Source organism: Petromyzon marinus (genome assembly GCF_048934315.1).
Source record: "Petromyzon marinus isolate PM22_M1 ecotype Great Lakes invasive population chromosome 84 unlocalized genomic scaffold, UKy_Petmar_22M1.pri1.0 chr84_unloc.3, whole genome shotgun sequence".
NCBI lineage: Eukaryota > Metazoa > Chordata > Hyperoartia > Petromyzontiformes > Petromyzontidae > Petromyzon > Petromyzon marinus.
This window is the reverse complement of record NW_027422640.1, coordinates 1,640,933-1,653,710: the sequence shown is the minus strand read 5'-3', so window position 1 is coordinate 1,653,710 and position 12,778 is coordinate 1,640,933. Positions and strand designations below refer to the sequence as shown.

At 46.5% G+C, this 12,778-nt stretch overlaps 1 long non-coding RNA gene across 1 annotated transcript in view; it reads right to left on the bottom strand.

Annotated features, from left to right (window-relative positions):
* Window positions 1-12,778, bottom strand: part of LOC142908446 (uncharacterized) — a 313,842-nt gene that overhangs the window by 158,567 nt on the left and 142,497 nt on the right. The window lies entirely within an intron of this gene.

Sequence of the window (12,778 nt, the reverse complement as noted above, 5' to 3'; positions counted from 1 at the left end):
GGGACCATCACTGCTATCCATTAATATGTACGGGCTGCTAGGGATTCTCTTCATCTCTGGGTCTCTACGTCTAAATGATGACTGAGTATTGACCGCAGTGCATTTCTCAGCTCTATCGAGTACCCGGTAAGATCGAGAAACTCTCAGCTCACACGGTGGCTTCGGGTGATCAGCCAATGAATACATCAGGATGTGCACCCTCATGAATAACAAACGTGCATTGCGGAAGGTGCCGACTGACTGCCATGCTGCATACTGCTGTATAAATAACCCACCCACACATGCATACGCCTGTGTGGGTATGCGTATTATCCGGTAATTGTATAGTGTTTCGCGTATTGCGCGATGAACTTGGCAACACCAGTACCGATGAACTAAAGTGGTTTTGGGCTAACCCGAGATCGACTCAGCCTCCAATGAGTACCTGGTGCGGTGTGTAAACATCACTACTCGGGAGATAAAGGCGGCCAGGCATGGTGCTGGCCACCTTCCCCATTGTGTACCATGCTAGCTTTCATAGTTGCTCGATAAAAGCACTTGCCTCAAGAGTCCGTTGAGATTATACAGACAACCTTTGTGTTTGTGTTTAATGTTTTAATTAGTGGCGGTGTAATTTTAAATGTAAATTTTTTTCATGGCCGACTTGCACTTTGGCCACTTCCAGACCCAACAAATAAATCTGTTCCTTTTCTTGGTGGCGGTGGTGACGGTGGTGGCGGTGGTGGCTTTGGTGTATATTTATAGAGTGCCTTCTCTCTTGACATAACAAGCACAAGACGGTGACAGAATGGAATGATTTAGATGGCAGGGGTGTACAAAGTTTGAGGAATAAGTGACAGCCATAGACAGTAATGGGATCGGAGAAGAGTAGGGACGAGAAGGAGTGGAGGCTTAAGGGGAGAGAAGAGGTAGAGAATGGGCAATGGAGAAGAGGTGGGGATTTATGGGAGGAATGGAAGAAGGTTAAGTAGATGGACCATAAATGAGGTTTGGCACAAAGAGGAGGGACAGAGACAGAAGATTGGGAACAAAGAGGACGAGAGAGGACATGGAAGGAGATGAAAGAGGCAAAATTATGTAGGGCAAGTCCATGGAGAGGTTTAAAGACCAGCGACAGGTATTTTAAAAGACAGCGGTAGTGAACGAGAAGCCATTGGAGTTGGAGGAGAGGCAAAGTGTGAGAATTAAAGGGGAGATTGAAAATAACTCGTGCAGAATAATTTTTTATTTGGTGGAGGGGAATGAGGGCAGATGCAGGGAAATCAAGAAGAAAATAACATTTGTAATTAGAGGTAGCTCTGTTATATCCACTTCTGTTGGTGACTGTCTAATACATATGTGGTTCATAAAGCAGTGCGCCAACCATAAATAACTCGGTCCGCGTGTGATTTTTTCTCACAATTTAAAGGATTTCAACTGCACGGCAGTGCGTACAGCTGTAGACCCCTAAGTCGTATGCGCTGTGCAACTTTTAGGCCTTGTAAATATTCCCACACACAGATCTTCTTAATGCGATGTTTTTTTCAATTGTAGAGGATTATCATCGTTAAAATGTTTACTCAGGCACGTGTATATGCATAAACACGATTTGATCAAGACTTGTCACACTAGACTTTCGCGACTACAAAGTAGAGAAGTAATGCATGGTGCTGTTTTTGTTTTATTTTAATTACTTAGATTCGCTCGGGGAGGGTACATGCGGAGTGTTTTTGTATCTGAACGTGTAAACGTGACTTTACCGTAAAAAAAACAAGTATACTATTTTCACTGATACAATTGTGAAATCTATTGTTTCCAGCCTGCATAATTTATATTTGTTGTGATTGGTTTTATCATCATTTACAGATTTGATTACTGTTACCTTTAGACAACTGTGTATGGGGTCACCATAGTGTAAAGGTCATCTCCATATATGGGGCTGCCAGAGGCATATGACAAGAGAAATTATCGATTACCGTCCTGCACTAATGAGTCCTAATTAGATGAAACCGGTCCACAGTTGTCTTTGTCTCACTGCTGCCTGTTGCTGGGACGGCCACGTGTTCTCAACGCTTTGAGTCTGTGGTCTAAACCAGGGGTCCCCAACCCCCGGGCCGCGGACCGGTACCGGTCCGTGTCCTGTTAGGAACCGGGCCGCACAGCAGGAGGCGAGCGGTGGGCGAGCGAGCGAAGCTTCATCTGTATTTACAGCCGCTCCCCATCGCTTGCATTACCGTCTGAGATCCGCCTCCTGTCAGATCAGCGGCGGCATTAGATTCTCATAGGAGCGCGAACCCTACTGTCAACTGCGCATGCCAGGGATCTAGGTTGCACGCTCCTTATGAGAAGTCGGAATCCGTAACTTATTATAGTCTGCGCGTGGCCTGCCTATTATTGTATTTACCACTTCCGTCCGCGCCTCTCTCCCGCACTGTGCACTTGTCTCAGTCACAGTTTTGGTGTAAAGCCCACAAGCTAACCCTCGCCAAAATGAGCAAAAAAGAAACGTCGTTGGAGAGCTTCTTTGAAAAGGGGGAAAGGCCCAATGATGACCCCCCCCCCAGTCCGTGAAAAAAATTTCTTCCACGAAACTGGTCCCTGGTGCCAAAAAGGTTGGGGACCGCCGGTCTAAACGACAACTTGGTCACAAATTCAGTTTTTCTGAGCTGTTGGTCTAGATAAGTTGGAGAGGGTGGGTGCATGCATGCTGCACACCTATGTATGGTTTTTCATCTAAGATGACTCCCTGTCCCTTTAAATGCCGTGAATCCTACACCTGGAGGGTGATGGTGGTAACGATGGTGTGGGTGGTGATGTTGGTGACGGTGGTAACGATGCTGAAAGTGGTGACGGTGGTAACAATGGTGTGGGTGGTGATGATAGTGACGGTGGTGACGATGGTGATGGTGGTGACGGTGGTGACAGCGCTGACACTGGGACGCCTGCATGGCGCGACTGCCTCTCAAGGGCAAAGCTGGGCCACGTGGTTTGCGAGGAATGCAATCCCCTTTGCACTTCTAAAGGGCACCCCCAGTGGCAACTTTTTTTTTTGCACAATAAGAAGGCGACTCAGCATTTCACCTGCAAGCGGCTTTGCTCTGCACGTAGGGGTGCTGATTGCTCGATGTAAAATACAATTGAGTAATGTCCGATTATCACGGTTGGCTAAGCACGGTGCAACAGAAGGTCGACATACATACAAGGATCTTATTGCAGCCTCGTAATTTAATAACACACTGATCCACATTCTCGCATTTAGCCACAAACACGCGCAGTTGAGCACACCCACAGCTAGACGATAACGCGTGCTTCTCTCGAGTTATCTGCTGTCATCTGGCTCTCGTGATCGCCGGCCTTGCCTCGCCACAGCTGCTGTGGAGTCGCCTTTGTGCAGAATATAAATTACAACGTAGAAACGCATACAGCCCCTGTCTACTGATCTATTTTATCATCTGTAAAACAAGTAATCCTGATTTGTTTACAGATGTTTTACTAACTAAAAGTCTATCCTCCCAAGAGCGGGTGAGTGAGCGGGTGAATGTGTATGGATGGGTGGGTGAGCAGGTGGGTGGTGAGTGGGTGGGTGGTGAGTGGTTGGGTGGGTGTGTGAGTGAGTGGGTGAGCGAATGGGTGGTTGAGCGGGTGGCAGGTGTGTGAGTGGGTGGGTGAGTGAGCAGGTGGGTGGTTGAGCACTTGGGTTGGTAAGCGGGTATGGTTGGTGGGCGGGTGGGCAGGCGGGTGGGTGAGAGTGTGAGTGAGTGGGTGAGCGGGTGGGTAAGCAGATGGTGAGTGTGTGAGTAGGTGGGTGAGTGAGCGAGTGAGCGGGTGGGTGAGCAGGTGGGTGGATAAGCAGATGGCAGGTGTGTGAGAGGGTGGGTGAGTGAGCGGGTGAGTGGGCGAGTGAGCGGGTGGGTGGGTGAGCGGGTGGGTGGGTGAGCAGTTGGGTAGGTGAGCGGATGGGTTGGTGAGTGGGTGGGTGGTGAGTGTGTGACTGAATGAAGGAATGGGTGGATGGTGAGTGGGTGAGTGGTTGAGAGCGTGGGTGAGCGAGTGAATGGGTGGACGAGTGAGTGGTGAGCAAATCGGCGAGCGAGTTGGTGAGCCAGTGGTGAGTGGGTGAGCGGGTAGGTGGATGAGTGGTGGGTGGGTTAGGGGGTGAGCGGTTAGGTAGTGAGTGGCTGGGTGAGCGAGTGGATGAGCGGCTGGGTGAGCGAGTGGGTGAGCGGGCGGTTGAGTGGGTGGGTGGTGAAGGGGTAGGTGAATGGCTGGGTGGTGAATGGGTAACTGGCTGGTGGGTGAGTGTGAGGGTGAGTGGGTGAGCGGGTGGGCGAGTTGTGAGCGAATGGCAGCGCTGCTCGTGAAGCTGAGTCTCTGTGAGTCTCTGTGTAAGCCTCCGTGTGTCTCCGTGTCTCTGTGCGAGTCTGTGAATCATGAGGTGAGTTTATTTGCGAGTCTTTGCGTGCGTCTCTGTGCGAGTCCCCGAGTCTCCGTGTCTCTCTCAGGACCCCCTGGATGCGTTGAGGCAGCTCTGATCGCGTAACTGTGAATCTCTCAAGGCGGAGTTCTCCAGCGGAGAGTCTCGCGTCTTGTCCTGGACTCGCACCCAGGAGTCTTTCGCCCAAGAGCTCCTGGATCTGCCCCACTGCCAGGACCACTGCGTGCATCTCCACGGCAACCGCCGTAGCAATCGCGGCAACCAACATCACCGCGATGGTCACCATAGAGACCGCCATGATTATAGCAACTTCCATCGCCATAGCAGCAACCACCATCACCACAGTAATCACCGTAGTTACCACCATCACTGTCAGCAACCATAGCGTAGCAACCACAATCAGTCTAGCAACAACCACCATCACCACAGCCACCAATATGGCAACTACAATACAGCAATCACCATCAACATAGTTGCAATCACAGCATAGAAACCACATTCACTCTAGCAGCAAACCACCATCACCACAGCAATCATCGTAGTAACCACCGTCACCAAAGCAACCACCATAACTGGAATCCAATAGGAATGAGTCATTATGTTGACGATGATGTTTTTGTTGCTGCAAGTTGCAAATCAACTTTTTTCTAAACTCAAATGAAGAAACACCATCTCTACCCCCCCCCCTTTCCTCGCGCTCGGTTGCCTAGCGACGCCGTGTGTGTTGTAAGTACCAATAATAAGTTCATAGTTCATTTATTTGGTATAGCCCTGTGAGCCATTCGGCTCTTGAATCGGGTGCAACCGCAACAAACAAAAAACATGAACAAGAAAACGTCTTAAAGTGATTATGTGACTGTGCAAACAAAAAATACAGGAAAAAAATATCAAAATATTCCTGAAATAGCACCGTACACCAACGCTGTGCGCAAAAATCCCAGTGGGATGCAAGTCAAAATAACAACAACCACAAGACAACTAAGATTAAGGCCATCAGTCAACTCCGTACTACAATAAACAAAAACATGGCCAAAACAAAAAAAAAACCTTTTCGAAATCACCAAAATAAAACCCATAAATCCAATGTAACAGTGATCATAGGGACTGTGACCGAATTTTTTACAATAAACTACATAAATTAATTATAACACCAAAATCTAGAGCCATATTTTAGGCCACTGAATAGCAGTGGCAGCTAGGGTTGTACAACTCCTCTAGAGCAGTTTTGAGTGAAGATCTCATAGGTAGTGATTCAAGTTGCAGTTTATTGGCAATAGCATTCCAGACCCTACGGGCATCAATAGCAAAGGCCCTTCAGTTTTAGTATGGCAATAGGGAATGTGAAGCTGGTAAATAAACACCGAGTTGTCTCCAAAGTCCGTGTCTCCGCGATCTCTCTCCCTGCTATACTAAGGTTTTTAAATTTTTCCCCCCTGATTCTGCTGAAGATTTCCTCTTCATACTTCCTCGTCTCCTTGTTCTCGAGTGCCTCTTCTCATTGCGTTCTGGATGTCCATTTTAGTCGTAGGTTGCATAGTACCAACCACTGAGGCATGGACAGTCCTAAACATGGGATTGGAAACTGCAAAACAGGGAGTGGCTCTTCTTTTGAATAAAACAATGAATGCGGTGTGGGAAGCTGCGAATCTCAAGTAACGGTGGGCTCACCTCCCATTATCGGGAGTCAGGTAATGGTGGCTTGGTCACAGGAAGATGCGCTTGAGAGTCTTCCACTCTGGTGGTGGGTGTCCATCTCGGACCCCATTAAAACCGACAGTGGCCTGGTTTCAGCCAGCTGATGAAAGTTGTAATAAATAATTTCATCATCGCTTGCAGTTGGGGTTGGCATCGTCCCCCTCTCCTACTTATGCCCATCCATCCTGGGTTTAACCAGGCTGGATTGTGAGCTCACATCACGTGAGCTCTTCCAACGGGCAATACTTGAGTTGACTGGGTCATCTAGCCAACATACCCAGCCTCCACATGCTCAAGTAGCTTATGTTGGGGCAGATAGAGGGTTATAAACGGACATCACACAGGCTGGAAAAGAGATGGATTGATGCAGTAAAGGAGAATGTGGAGCCGAGTGTATTTGCTAAAGACGGCGCTCAAGGGAGAGCTGCATTTTGGGGACATGGGTGTTACGAGATAAGAAATAGGCTGAGCCATTTTCCCAAAGAGCACTTGACTCTAGAGCCTGTATGGCTATTAGGGGTTCTTTGTCTCAGCTTTTTGTGTGGAGGAGAGGGAAAGAGTGCTCTTAGCAGAGAGAGAGAATTTCAAATATGATAATAACAATGTTGTCCATCTATCTGCGATAACATCACTGGCATCCCAAGACTAATTTTTTTAAGCCTGCCCTGGGACGGCTGACTATTTCCATGAAACAGGTGTTTGGCTTTGTGTGGGAGGGAACCGGAGTACCGGGAGAAACTCCACCTTGCACATGAGAGAATAACACTCACAGTTCTGCAACCAGATGGAATTCACAGACCCACTTGCTGTACTGCTAGATAAAGGCCTTCCTATGTATTATCTGTAGTAATGCTTTTTTTCTAGATTTGAAGCTTTCGTGACTGCAAGGATCCATACTCTTTGGTTCAATTCGGTAAAGTCACGTAGGTAAAAAAGAAAATAACAAAAATCACGACGTTTCGACCACAACACAAGTTGCCTTCAGGTGAAGGGACCGAGCTGTCATTAGGACAGCGTTGGAGTGAAAACAGCCAAGCCCAGGTCGCGTCATTTAAGCTGTGTGGAAGCAAAACGCTTGGCCAAGGAATTAGCATAAAAATGAGCATGATGTACGTAGGAGGTGCATGGGCCATGATGGACCAGCAGCGGGGGGGGGGGGGGAGTAGAGTGAGTGAGTGGAGTGAGTGAGTGGAGTGGAGTGAGTGAGTGGAGTGAGTGAGTGGAGTGAGTGGATGGAGTGAGTGAGTGGATGGAGTGAGTGAGTGGAGTGAGTGAGTGGAGTGAGTGAGTGGAGTGAGTGAGTGGAGTGAGTGAGTGGAGTGAGTGTTTTAGAACATCTTTCCAATGATTGCTTAATTTGAAACCATCCTCTTGGTTGAAATTGTGTCTGTGTTTGTAAATCTGAATTGCCTCGTGGACAAATCTCTGATAAAAACCCGTGGGTTTGCAGAGAACCTTGGTATCGGAGAAAACTACATCGTGATCACCCACAGCATTGTAACAGTGGTCAGCTACGGCAGAATAATTCGTTCTGCCGTGTTTCAAATCTGATTTGTGCTCGCGAATTCTGTCAGACATGTCGCTTCGTCTCCCCGATATAGCAATCACCACAAGTGCAGCTCAATTTGTAAACCGCGGGGTACTGTAAGTCAGGAACGACATCCTTCACGGATGGGATCAGGTCACGGATTTTGTGCACTGTATTGAACCGGACCAGGATCTTGTGTTTGTTTGGAATTTTGGAGATCTTTTTAGTAACGCCTGCTATATATGGTAGAGTGATGGTTTTGACCGGAGTATCAAGTGGTTGTTTCTGTATGGAGGGAGAAACAGCTTGGCGGATGGTATGGTCAGAGTATCCGTTTCTCTTGAGGGCCAGGTGTACATGTTTTAATTCACTGGTCAGGTGGTGTTGGTCCGAAATGCAATGTGCCCTGTGGTATAACGTTTTGATGAGATAATTATTTTGAGCTGGGTGGTGGTGGGAATCAGGTTTCAAGTAGGAATCTGTGTGGGTGGGTTTCCTGTAGACCGAATGCCCCAGTGAGCCATCAGGTCTCCTCTCAAACAGAACATCCAAGAATGGTAGCTTGCCATCTTTCTCCACTTCCATGGTGAATTTGATGGCGGGATGTCTAGAATTGATGTGGTGTAGGAAAAGGTTCAAAGCTGGGAGGCCATGTGGCCAAATGACGAAAGTGTCATCCACATATCTCTTCCACAGGGAAGGTCTGAGGGTGGAAGTCTGGATGGCGTCTGATTCAAATTTCTCCATGAAAACATTGGCTATCACTGGTGATAATGGAGAACCCATGGGGATACCCTCATTTTGTTTGTAGAAGCTGCCATTCCAAGTAAAGTAGGTAGGTATTGGTGAGGCAGTGTCTAATCAGCGCAGGTGTATCGGGGTCTAGTCCATGTTGGACCAAATTTTCAATTATTTCAATGGTATCAGGTACCGGGACCTTGGTGAACAGGGAGACCACATCGAAGCTTGACAAGGATATCGTCAGGGGACAGTACAACGTCTTTGACCATAGAGACCAAATGAGCTGAGTTAAGTACTGCTGAGGTCTTGCCAGTGAAAGGTAGCAAGGTATCTGACAGAAAACATGCTAGCTTATAGGTAGGGGAGTTGATCGTGGATACGATGGGTTGTAGTGGAGTGCCTTCTTTATGAATCTTGAGGAGACCATAGAATCTAGGGGGTCTTGCAGCAGAAGGTTTTAAGGAGGGACGTTTAGTTGGTTCGATTAGGGAGGTCGAACTTGTGATGATCTTGTTGGTTTTTATAGTTAGGCTATTAGTAGGGTCATTTTTAATGTTTGAGTAACTTCCATCGTTGAGTAGGTTCTGGATTTTGTTGTTGTACGAATCTTTATCCATAATTACAGTAGCGTTGCCTTTGTCGGCTGAGAGGATGACTATATCACTTCTGGTTTTTAAATTCGCGAGTTCAGAGCGTTCATTTTTGCTTGTGTTGCTAATGGGTTTCTTAGCATTATTCTTAGCTCTTTCGGTAAAGTCACGTTGAAGGGAAACAATAAAGTAATAAAATATATATAAAACAATAAAAAAAATTCTCACGTTTCGACCATAACACAAACGGTCGTCATCAGGGTGTGTCGGTTTGCATAAATTTATTTATTTTTAAACGGTGCATTTATATATTTATAAAAAACGTCAGCGCCACGTGCAGCGATTTGGCAGTTTATTTAGAAGGACTAGTCCATCTATGTTCTGAAAAGAGGAGGGGGGAGACGAAAAATTAATGTATGCTGTCTGAAAGCCACTGTAAGCGTGAACAATCAATTAAGACCTGAAATGGTTTATCAAATCTTTCCAATGATTGCTAAGCCAGAATCCATTTTCTCGGTTGAAATTGTCTCTGTGCTTGTATATGTGGATAGCCTCATGAACGAATCTCTCATGGTAGCCAGATGGCTTACAAAGAACACCGTTTAAAATACACCATTTAAAAATAAATAAATGCATGCAAACCGACACACCTGATGACGATGGTTTGTGTTATGGTCGAAACGTCGTGAGAATTTTTTTCTTGTTTTATATATATTTTATTATTTTATTGTTTCCCTTCAATGTGACTTTACCGAAAGAGCTAAGAATATGAATTACTGCAGTCACAAAAGCTTTAAATCAACATTTCTTAGCATTCTTAGGAAGTGGATATTTCAGCTCTCGCAACGTCTGCTTGGATGTGTCCTATGCCTTTAAGGGCCGCATCGACCTGAAAGATGATATCTACAGGAATGTTTCGGGGTGACAGTAAAATTTAGCCCTCTAGCCAGTACTGTTTTCAGATTGTCCGAAATCGGGGTGCTACTCTGATTAATGACGATTTTGTTAACGTCTAGTTTTGTTATATGTGGGACTGGGTTCTTCTTCGATAGGTGGTTGAATTTAGAAATCAAGTTAGCTTTGTATTTGACTGAAAGTGAATCGGCAGAAGAAGCAGTCATGTTGTCTACGTGGTTCCAATCAGCAGGTGACATTTTTGTGTTAGCGTTAAATGAGCTTGTAGGAGAGTCTTGTCTAAAGTATCGAGTCAAAACGGAGTAGTCTTATCCTCTCTGAGATAAAAGATAGGCTGGCCTTAAACAGAATCTGTTTAGAATTCGGTGAGGATACAGCAGCAGATGTTAGTGTGAAAGCGATGGGTATTACCTTGTTGTCGCGGCATCTTTTGAGGAAGGTCAGCGTCTCGATGAGCTTTGACTTATTGTCCCGTTGTCTGTTGAAAGCGCTAACAGATAGGTGAAAGCCCTCCCCGTAGAGGTTATCAATTCTAGATTTGAAGCTTTCGTGACTGCAAGGATCCATACTCTTTGGTTCTATTCGGTAAAGTCACGTAGGTAAAAAAGAAAATAACAAAAATCGCGACGTTTCGGCCACAACACAAGTGGCCTTCATCAGGTGAAGGGACCGTGCTGTCATGAGGACAGCGTTGGAGTGAAAACAGCCAAGCCCAGGTCGTGTCCTTTAAGCTATGTGGGAGGAAGCAAAACGCTTGACAAAGGAATTAGCATAAAAATTAGCATGATGTACGTAGGAGGTGCATGGGCCATGATGGACCAGGAGCGGGTGGGGACCATGACAGACCAGCAGCGGGGGGGGGGGGGGGGGGGGAGTAGAGTGAGTGAGTGGAGTTAGTGAGTGGAGTGAGTGGAGTGAGTGAGTGAGTGGAGTGAGTGAGTGGAGTGAGTGAGTGGAGTGAGTGGAGTGAGTGGAGTGAGTGAGTGGAGTGAGTGGAGTGATTGAGTGGAGTGAGTGGAGTGAGTGAGTGGAGTGAGTGAGCGGAGTGAGTGAGTGAGTGGAGTGAGTGTGTGGAGTGAAATATGCAGCTGTGAAAGTTTGGAATACCACTACTTGAAGAAAAAATTACTGTACCATTGAAAATTTGTTTAATGTGTGGTTTGATTTAGAACATCTTTCCAATGATTGCTTAATTTGAAATCATCCTCTCGGTTGAAATTGTGTCTGTTTGTAAATCTGAATTGCCTCGTGGACAAATCTCTGATAAAAACCCGTGGGTTTGCAGAGAACCTTGGTATCGGAGAAAACTATATCGTGATCACCCACAGCGTTGTAACAGTGGTCAGCTATGGCAGAATTCGTTCTGCCGTGTTTCAAATCTGATTTGTGCTCGCGAATTCGGTCGCTGCTGGTCCGTCATGGTCCCCACCCGCTCCTGGTCCATCATGGCCCATGCACCTCCTACGTACATCATGCTCATTTTTAAGCGAATTCCTTTGTCAAGCGTTTTGCTTCCTCCCACATAGCTTAAAGGACGCGACCTGGGCTTGGCTGTCTTCACTCCAACGCTGTCCTCATGACAGCACGGTCCCTTCACCTGAAAGGCCACTTGTGTTGTGGCCGAAACGTCGTGATTTTTGTTATTTTCTTTTTTACCTACGTGACTTTACCGAATAGAACCAACGAGTAAATGCTTTTTTTCTATATTTCACCATTACGCCCTGTATGGGTTGGTGAAGCGAGGGGGGGCAGGACTGATTCTTCTTCACTCAACTGCTTTCAGGCCATGGGTTTGTCGTGTGGTGCATCTAAGCACTGCAACTGCTCCACCTGATATTCCTTTGCACCGTTGCACGTAAGATATTCTATCGCAATGGATTTTCCAGATTAAATATTTTCTAAAATAAAAAATGCAATGCAGGAAAAACAGAAAAACTGCCACGACACGGTGGGCAGGTGTGAGATAGAATGGATTAAAATGATCACGACTGAACACCCATCCCGAGCACACCGTAGTGGTGTTCACTTCATCTGGTGGCGAGATGTTAACGAACACCTTGTGAAAGGCCCAAGGCAGATCCCTGGGTTTGATCTTCCAAGAAGCTCATGGTCCACCCTAAACCGCATCCACTGCACAAACCATGGCAGATGCAGATAGCTGATGCACAAATGGAAAATTAAAAACTCTCCAGTGTTCAACTGTGGTCATCCAGAACAGACCAATCAACATACAATGAAGCAATGTCCGATCCACATGACAATGACACACTGCGCTACTCTTGACGTGGTTATCTGGCTTGACCACCTGAATGTGAAATTTTAGTTGTTACTCTGCATCTACATCAGCCATCTGAAAACAGAAGACAAAATGATAGGGGAGGGAGGGGTAGAGAATGGGAAATGGAGAAGCGGTGAGGCTTTAAGAGAGGAACAGAATGAGGTTAAGGAGGGGGACTGCTTAATGTGCTGGGGAAAGTTATTCCAGTGGAGGTGTCCAGAGAGAAGGATTGGGCGTAGGGAGATGGAGGGACAGGGAAGATTGGGAACGGAGACGACGAGAGGGCACATGGAAGGAGATGAGGGGCAAGATGAGGTAGGGCAAGGCCCTAGAAAGATTTGAAGATGAGCATCAGGCATTTTAAAAGGCAGCGGTAGTGAACGGGAAGCCAGTGAAGTTGAAGTAGGAGAGGTAAAATGTAAAAAATAAATGGTAGATTGAAAATAACTTGTGTGGAAGAATTTTTTATTTGTGGAGGAGAGTGAGGGTTGATTCAGGGAGACCAAGACGACGAGAATAACAGTGGTCCAGACGGTTAAAGATCAGAAAATTAACTAGGAGTGGGATAATAGTGGGAGGGATTAGTGGTATAGTGGGCGTGGCAAGCTGTGAAATTG